Source organism: Salvia hispanica, unplaced genomic scaffold (assembly GCF_023119035.1).
Source record: "Salvia hispanica cultivar TCC Black 2014 unplaced genomic scaffold, UniMelb_Shisp_WGS_1.0 HiC_scaffold_425, whole genome shotgun sequence".
In the NCBI taxonomy this organism is placed as follows: domain Eukaryota; kingdom Viridiplantae; phylum Streptophyta; class Magnoliopsida; order Lamiales; family Lamiaceae; genus Salvia; species Salvia hispanica.
Genome location: NW_025952163.1, coordinates 155,905 through 162,305, shown reverse-complemented (window position 1 = coordinate 162,305; position 6,401 = coordinate 155,905). Strand labels below are relative to the sequence as shown.

General features: G+C 32.4%; 2 long non-coding RNA genes across 2 annotated transcripts; one reads left to right on the top strand and one right to left on the bottom strand.

Moving 5' to 3' along the window:
* Nucleotides 1–2,571: 2,571 nt before the first annotated feature.
* LOC125199213 lies at nt 2,572–4,858 on the bottom strand. Its single transcript, XR_007172547.1, has 3 exons — nt 4,425–4,858; nt 3,375–3,439; nt 2,572–2,845 (listed from the first exon to the last, which is right to left on the bottom strand). It is a non-coding gene; the product is annotated as an uncharacterized LOC125199213 (long non-coding RNA).
* On the top strand, nt 3,644–5,217 carry LOC125199211. The gene is made up of 2 exons (XR_007172546.1): nt 3,644–4,150; nt 5,032–5,217. It is a non-coding gene; the product is annotated as an uncharacterized LOC125199211 (long non-coding RNA).
* Nucleotides 5,218–6,401: the final 1,184 nt, after the last annotated feature.

The following is a 6,401-nucleotide window of genomic DNA, read 5'->3' as shown; positions in this document are numbered from 1 at the left end:
TTTTTGCTCTACCTTCAATTCAAATTATGCTTCTATACAACAACCAATTCAGTGGACAAATCAAAGAAATATCCATTGTAGGCCACTCTAACCTTGGTTGGGTAGATTTGAGTGGTAATAGGATTGGAGGTCCTATTCTTAACTTCTTTTTCCAGCTTTCAAAACATGTTCAATCTCAAGCTTTCTGACAACTTATTCAGTGGCACTTTCAAACTGAATAAGATTTAAAGTTTTCCCAAGTCTCTCAGAACTTAGTCTTTCAAACAACCTGTCGGTTGATACAACCAAGATGAGTTCAAGTTGTAACTGAAATAACTGTATAATGTTTCCAATCTTAAAATAACACAATTGATAAATGTTATAGGAGTATCAACAAATATAACCAAAAGAGACATGCATTTTTTATTCTCTTAGATCTTGGATTTTGTTTGTAGATGTACTAGTTTGTGATAAAATAAGGCTAAACTTTAATAATTGAATAATTTATGTGTATTCAATTCGCACGAAAGAATAACTTGAAATTCGCACGTTGACTTGAAATTCGCACGTTGACTTGAAATTTGCACATTGATTTGAAATTCGCACGGTAGGAAATACTTGAGTTTCGACACTTGCTTTATGCTAAGAGGATATAATATTCACATGATAGATTATTTTCTTAACCCATTTAATACGTAATAATAAATTAATAAGTCAACTAATCACTTGCTTTTCGAAAGCAAATTTATGCCTCTTAGTCTGCATACTTAGTCATAATAATCTAATGTTATGTCAATTTGGAGTTATTATAAGACTAATGTCCCTCCTGTGTGATGCATGGATCAATTTAATTTTATTATAATAATTTTATAATTTGAACTAATTACTTAAAATTGAACAAAAGTTAAAAATAATAAATATGTAAAAACAATTTAAATATATAATCCAAAACATATAAAACAACTTTAAAAATCTATCAAACCTATACACATATTTAAGTATATAAAGTTGCATTATTTGTAAAATTAATCAAAGCTTCTAATAACCACTTTATTATCTCTAACACAATAACAATCACAGTTCTATATCTATCTATACATATATAAAAGACGAGTTTTGGCTTCTTCTAAAATATTTATAAGTTTTGTCCTCATTCTAAAATATTTATTAAGTTATGAACCAATTTGAATATTTATGAAATAATTAATTCCTTCCAAATAATTAATTCGTTCCAAATCTTCCAATGGTCATTACAACGTATAGTTATCACTTATCACCAACGACGGACCCAGGTGGGGTCGGGCGGGGTCGGCCGACCCCACCGCCGGTCCGTGACAACTGCTTGGGAAGCTCTATAATCCGCCCTCCGACCCATGGCAGCTCCGCCTTCCGACCCCACATACGACAACTCCGCCTCTATGGGAAACAAGAGAATACATGAGAAGAGAGTAGAGAAATATAGAGAAACCATTTGTTTTGGATTATAATAAGAAGGAAATTTAGAGAAGAAGAATGAATTTAAGGAGACTATAAAATTTTAGTGAAGAGAAAGCTCCATTGATGAATTTTGAGTTTGAAAAAAAGCTGTAAACTAGTCGTAAGTTGCATAATAATTGGAAGAAGATAGGGCGGTGATTTAGCAAATCTAGGAATATTTTTTTTATTTATGAATTTTATTTCATTATATTTTAATTTTAAGATATAAACTAGTAATTAATAGTATATTTAATACTATTTGCTTGTTTATTCTGTGTAACTAATTTAGCTTTGGTAGATCATATAAATATGTTAAATATTAAAAAAATGTTTATATTTAATTGATTTATTTCAAGTTTTATAAATTTTGTTAACAAAAACATAATAAGAACAACAAAAATGATAAAATAATTATTTAATATATATCATATAATTATTATTTAAATATTATATATTATTAAATTTTCGATCCGACCCCACGAGCTATATTTTCTGGGTCCGTCATTGCTTATCACCATATTAATCAATCATTGATGCTTGCCGTTTTTAACAATAAAACTGATTTCCTTTATGTTCTACAAAATTAACTCTATAGCATAAACAACGGTTACCACATTAATAATTTTGAATATAGCACAAACTAGACGCCCATCAATATATGATTCATATTCTTATCAATTAAATGCAAAGTTATGACCTTATAATCATAGTTTTACTAATACATACTCCCTCTGTCCCATTAAAAAATGAAACGAAACTTTTTAGATTGTCCTATTAAAAATGAAACGTTTCCTAAAATGAAAACATCTCTATCTCTACTTTTTCATCTCTCTTACTTTACTTTGTCTTCATTAACTCACAAAACAACCTTACATAAAAACCCGTGCCGATTCCTAAATGTTGCATATTTAATGGGACAGAGGGAGTACATGTTACAAATAATTGAATTGAGCACAAATGCACAATCACTATTAAAAATTATTATTGCCATTCCATATATCAAATTTATATAATGGGAAGTTTTGGAGAAGATAAAATGTCACGACCCAACTTTGCTTACTATAGCAAGGTTCGATATACCGTGACTGTGGTGGATAATAAGAATGCGGGTTGGGTAAAAAAATGGACTTCATGGTTGAACTTTCTGACTGTAGAGTATAAACATTGAATACATGAATAGAATGGCTCGATCACAATGACTCGAGTCGGGGACAATACAATATACTGGTTAATTATCAGAGTCTTTAGAGAAATAAAGAATTTCACTTGCTTTAATGCACAGCGGAAGGAACTGAACGCGGTTCCATGTATGAAGACACGAACCTCCGAGAGTATGGAACTATAAGTAGGTCTGGTTTAATTAGCACCCTTCCCTCCATCACAGCTCAACCTGCACATTTAGAAGTACATGCAGGGCTGAGTACAAAAGTACTCAGTGAACACATTGCCGAAAACTACAATAATACATTTGAAAATATTGTCAAGCCATTATCACAGTAACACTCAGGGGTTTTATTAAAAAGACCTGAGTTTACTAAATACCATTTTTCGACTGCACGGTCTAAGTTCTTTCTGTTCTTTGCCATATCTGTACATCTTGTGCCGTAGAGATGGTGTTCTCCTACGGTCACCTTAACTTTCATGTGCCGGGAAAGTGGCCACTTTCCACGAGCACCGGACCGGCCAACCCTCTCGATGACACACGGTCCACGTGTACACTAGTCCAAGTAGGGACTCTCCCCTTGCTGGGACCCGAATACGATTTCTTACTTTATTTGGCATAGCACATTCGGTATAACCAAATAGATAGGCATCATACATAAAACAAAACATTTAAGGCATGACAACATTATTTTCAAAATTAATCATCATAAAATAATTCTTTATACTTTTATCCATTGTAGGATAGGAAAGTTCACCTCGTATGCTTCTTACTCCGTATGACAATATTAACCCACTTGGAGTTAAATTCCTTGCGATGGACCTTGTCCAATAAAAGATAATAAACTATTTAGCTTCAAAGAAATAACAATAGCGGATGATATGCTCTTAGGATATGCATCCTATTTTCCTTCTCTCTTTCATAAACTCATTCACTTTAATTAAACCCGTAGATTTAATTATTGGTATTAATTAATCGAGAGATTAATTAATTTAATAAACTTGAGGATTTACCTACAACCCACTTACTCAAAATTAATTCAAGAGAATTTTATCTCGAGCGATTAATTCAATCATAAATAATGAATTCCAAATAAGGACTAATTAATTTTAGTCTAACACTCATTTGATATTTGAAAGGCCCAAAAGTCAAGGGAGCAAAATCATTATTTCAATTACCTACTGAGTCAAACTAGCTGCTATACGTAACTTCTTTCTGATCATCATTTATCTCTATTCTCTTCCTAACTCTCTCTCTCTCTTTCTTTTTCTTTTCTAAATTTTCGCCACACAAGGTGCAGCCTCGAGTTTCTTCACGATCGGGAATTCAAACAACATCCGATTGTCACGAAATTTTAACCAAAGGTAGAAGACTCATAAAGGATCATTCTTACCGAAGGAGATCAAATTTTAACGGTTAGATTTTCCAGAAATAATTTCGGAAGTGGCTGTCGGTTTCTACAGTAGCAGCGTCGATTTTCTATACGATCGGGGGTTCAAACGTAGTCCGATCGTTCTGAAATTTTAAAGGAAGGTAAACAACTTATCTAACTTCATTATGACCAAAGGAAATTTCATTTGGACGGTTAGATTTTCTATTATAAATTTCCGAAGTGGCTGCTAAAACAAGAGGCTTATTTTGAAACATGTTAGGAGATTTTCTAGTTTCTTGAATAAAAACAAATATGACGTATTTGGTAAAAGGAGAGCATGCTTGGTTGTGATTCTATGTTCTATATGAATTCATGCTAACATGACGTGCTTGATAAAACTTGAAAAGAGTTAACTTGCGGTTTGAAAATCATTACCTCAAAAGAACGATAAAAGGTTTATTTAGAAGTGCTTCTGCTTGAAATTCTCCTTCTTGAAAAATGCTTGCTTGAAACTTGCTAGGAAAGATGGAAAACTTTTCTGTCTGCTTGCTTAAAATTTTGGATGAAAAGAGATTTTAGGTGCGTATGATTTTGGTAGAAAGAAGTTTGAGAGTGCGTCACAGAAGTGTGATACTGGATTTTGGTGTGTGTAGCAAAGTGATGCCTCAGAGAAGTTATGAAACTTGAAATTTCACAACTCTCCTTCCTTATACTACTTTCTGCCGACACTCGCATGCAACAAAAAAAATAATTGAAAGCTTTTAATTCAACGCTCTTCCTGATTTTGGGGATATGTCTCCCTTGATTTAAATTCTTGTCTGCAGATTTTGCAGAAAATAATGACTCGCCTTTACATACACACATATATATATACACTTGAATTATAAAACGTGATGCATATACTTATGTGATGACTCCATGTCATTTTCAGTGAATAGTGTTGCACTATTCACATGTTGACTATGGTTAAAGATGGTAGAAGTTATTTTTGTTACTACACTATTATTACACTGTCGTTTTTGACTTGTCCCATCATTTGTAGGAAGTTGGGGTTTCCTGAAGATAGAATACTAGCTTTGCGAAGAAACTTTAGCTCATTTTTGTAACATCATAAATTAGATATAATTAATACATTTCTCATTTGAAGAGAAATGACTATATTCTGTAAATAGACATTTAATATCCCTCTGCTTTATAAATGTACATGGACAATTATTTTATCGTTTCATGTATCCTTTTGTACATTAAAGTCCTTGATCAAAATTAGTTTCACGTTGGCTCTTAACTATCAATTAAAACTCATCAAGAATTTTAATACCACAAAACATAGAGTTTAAAATACTACTTGCTTTAATATAATTATTTACTCGATAAACGTTCAAGGACGTTAATTTGAGCGGGGTATTACATAAAAATAATGTCATTATGGATTTTTTTACATAAAATTAGGAATGTGAAAAGATTTTTGTTATACGAAAGGTTTAACAAAGGATGAAAACATTGTCAAGATCCAGTGTATTCACCCTCCTCCAATTTATCGTATTACATTCAATTCTCTTTATGCTGCCAATTAATTCCTCTCTCATAAACGTACACAAAAACATGATATAAAGTGTGCGGCATGAAATGTTACGGAGTGCATCTCAGGGAAAAGATGACTAACGAGAGGACAAATATGATCGTCGTAGCTTTTCCAAGGTATGTTACATTATTGGAATTCATCATCTACCTTTTTTGTCCATCTACATTTTTGAATTGCAAATACTTTTCATATTATTATGTTTCATTACTAAACTATACACTTTTATTTTCTTACGATGAGAATTGTTATAGGAAAGAAATTGGCTTTTCAAATTGCTTCAAGTTCTAGGATTAGAATTAATCCGAAATCATTTTTTTTCATATCGATTATATATGCAAAACTTTGTGATAGGGTTTAAGTTCCCTATCGAGCGATTTGTAGAGCACGCGAAGATTGAACGGAAAGAAATCGATAATTTCCTAGTTGAAGTTCTAGGGTTTTGGAACAAGAATGAGAAAAGAAGTATTTTATTTCTTAATTCTCAATGAATCAAAATAATAGAGAATTCTATTATTTATAGAATTCTAAACCTAAAACCTATCTTGCTAAGCAAGCAAAATAAATAAATAAAAACATTACAAAAGATATGCAAAATCAAATCAAATACTATTAAAAGATACGTTGGAGATTGAGAGAGATTTGGACGCGATCTTGAGCGTGATTTGGATGCTCGAGGGCCCTATCAACTCTCCCCCGGTTGAAAACCACCTTGCCCTCAAGGTGGATCATGAATTAGGAACACGTGATTTGGATGCTCGAGGGCCCTATCAACTCTCCCCCGGTTGAAAACCACCTTGCCCTCAAGGTGGATCATGAATTAGGAACATGAG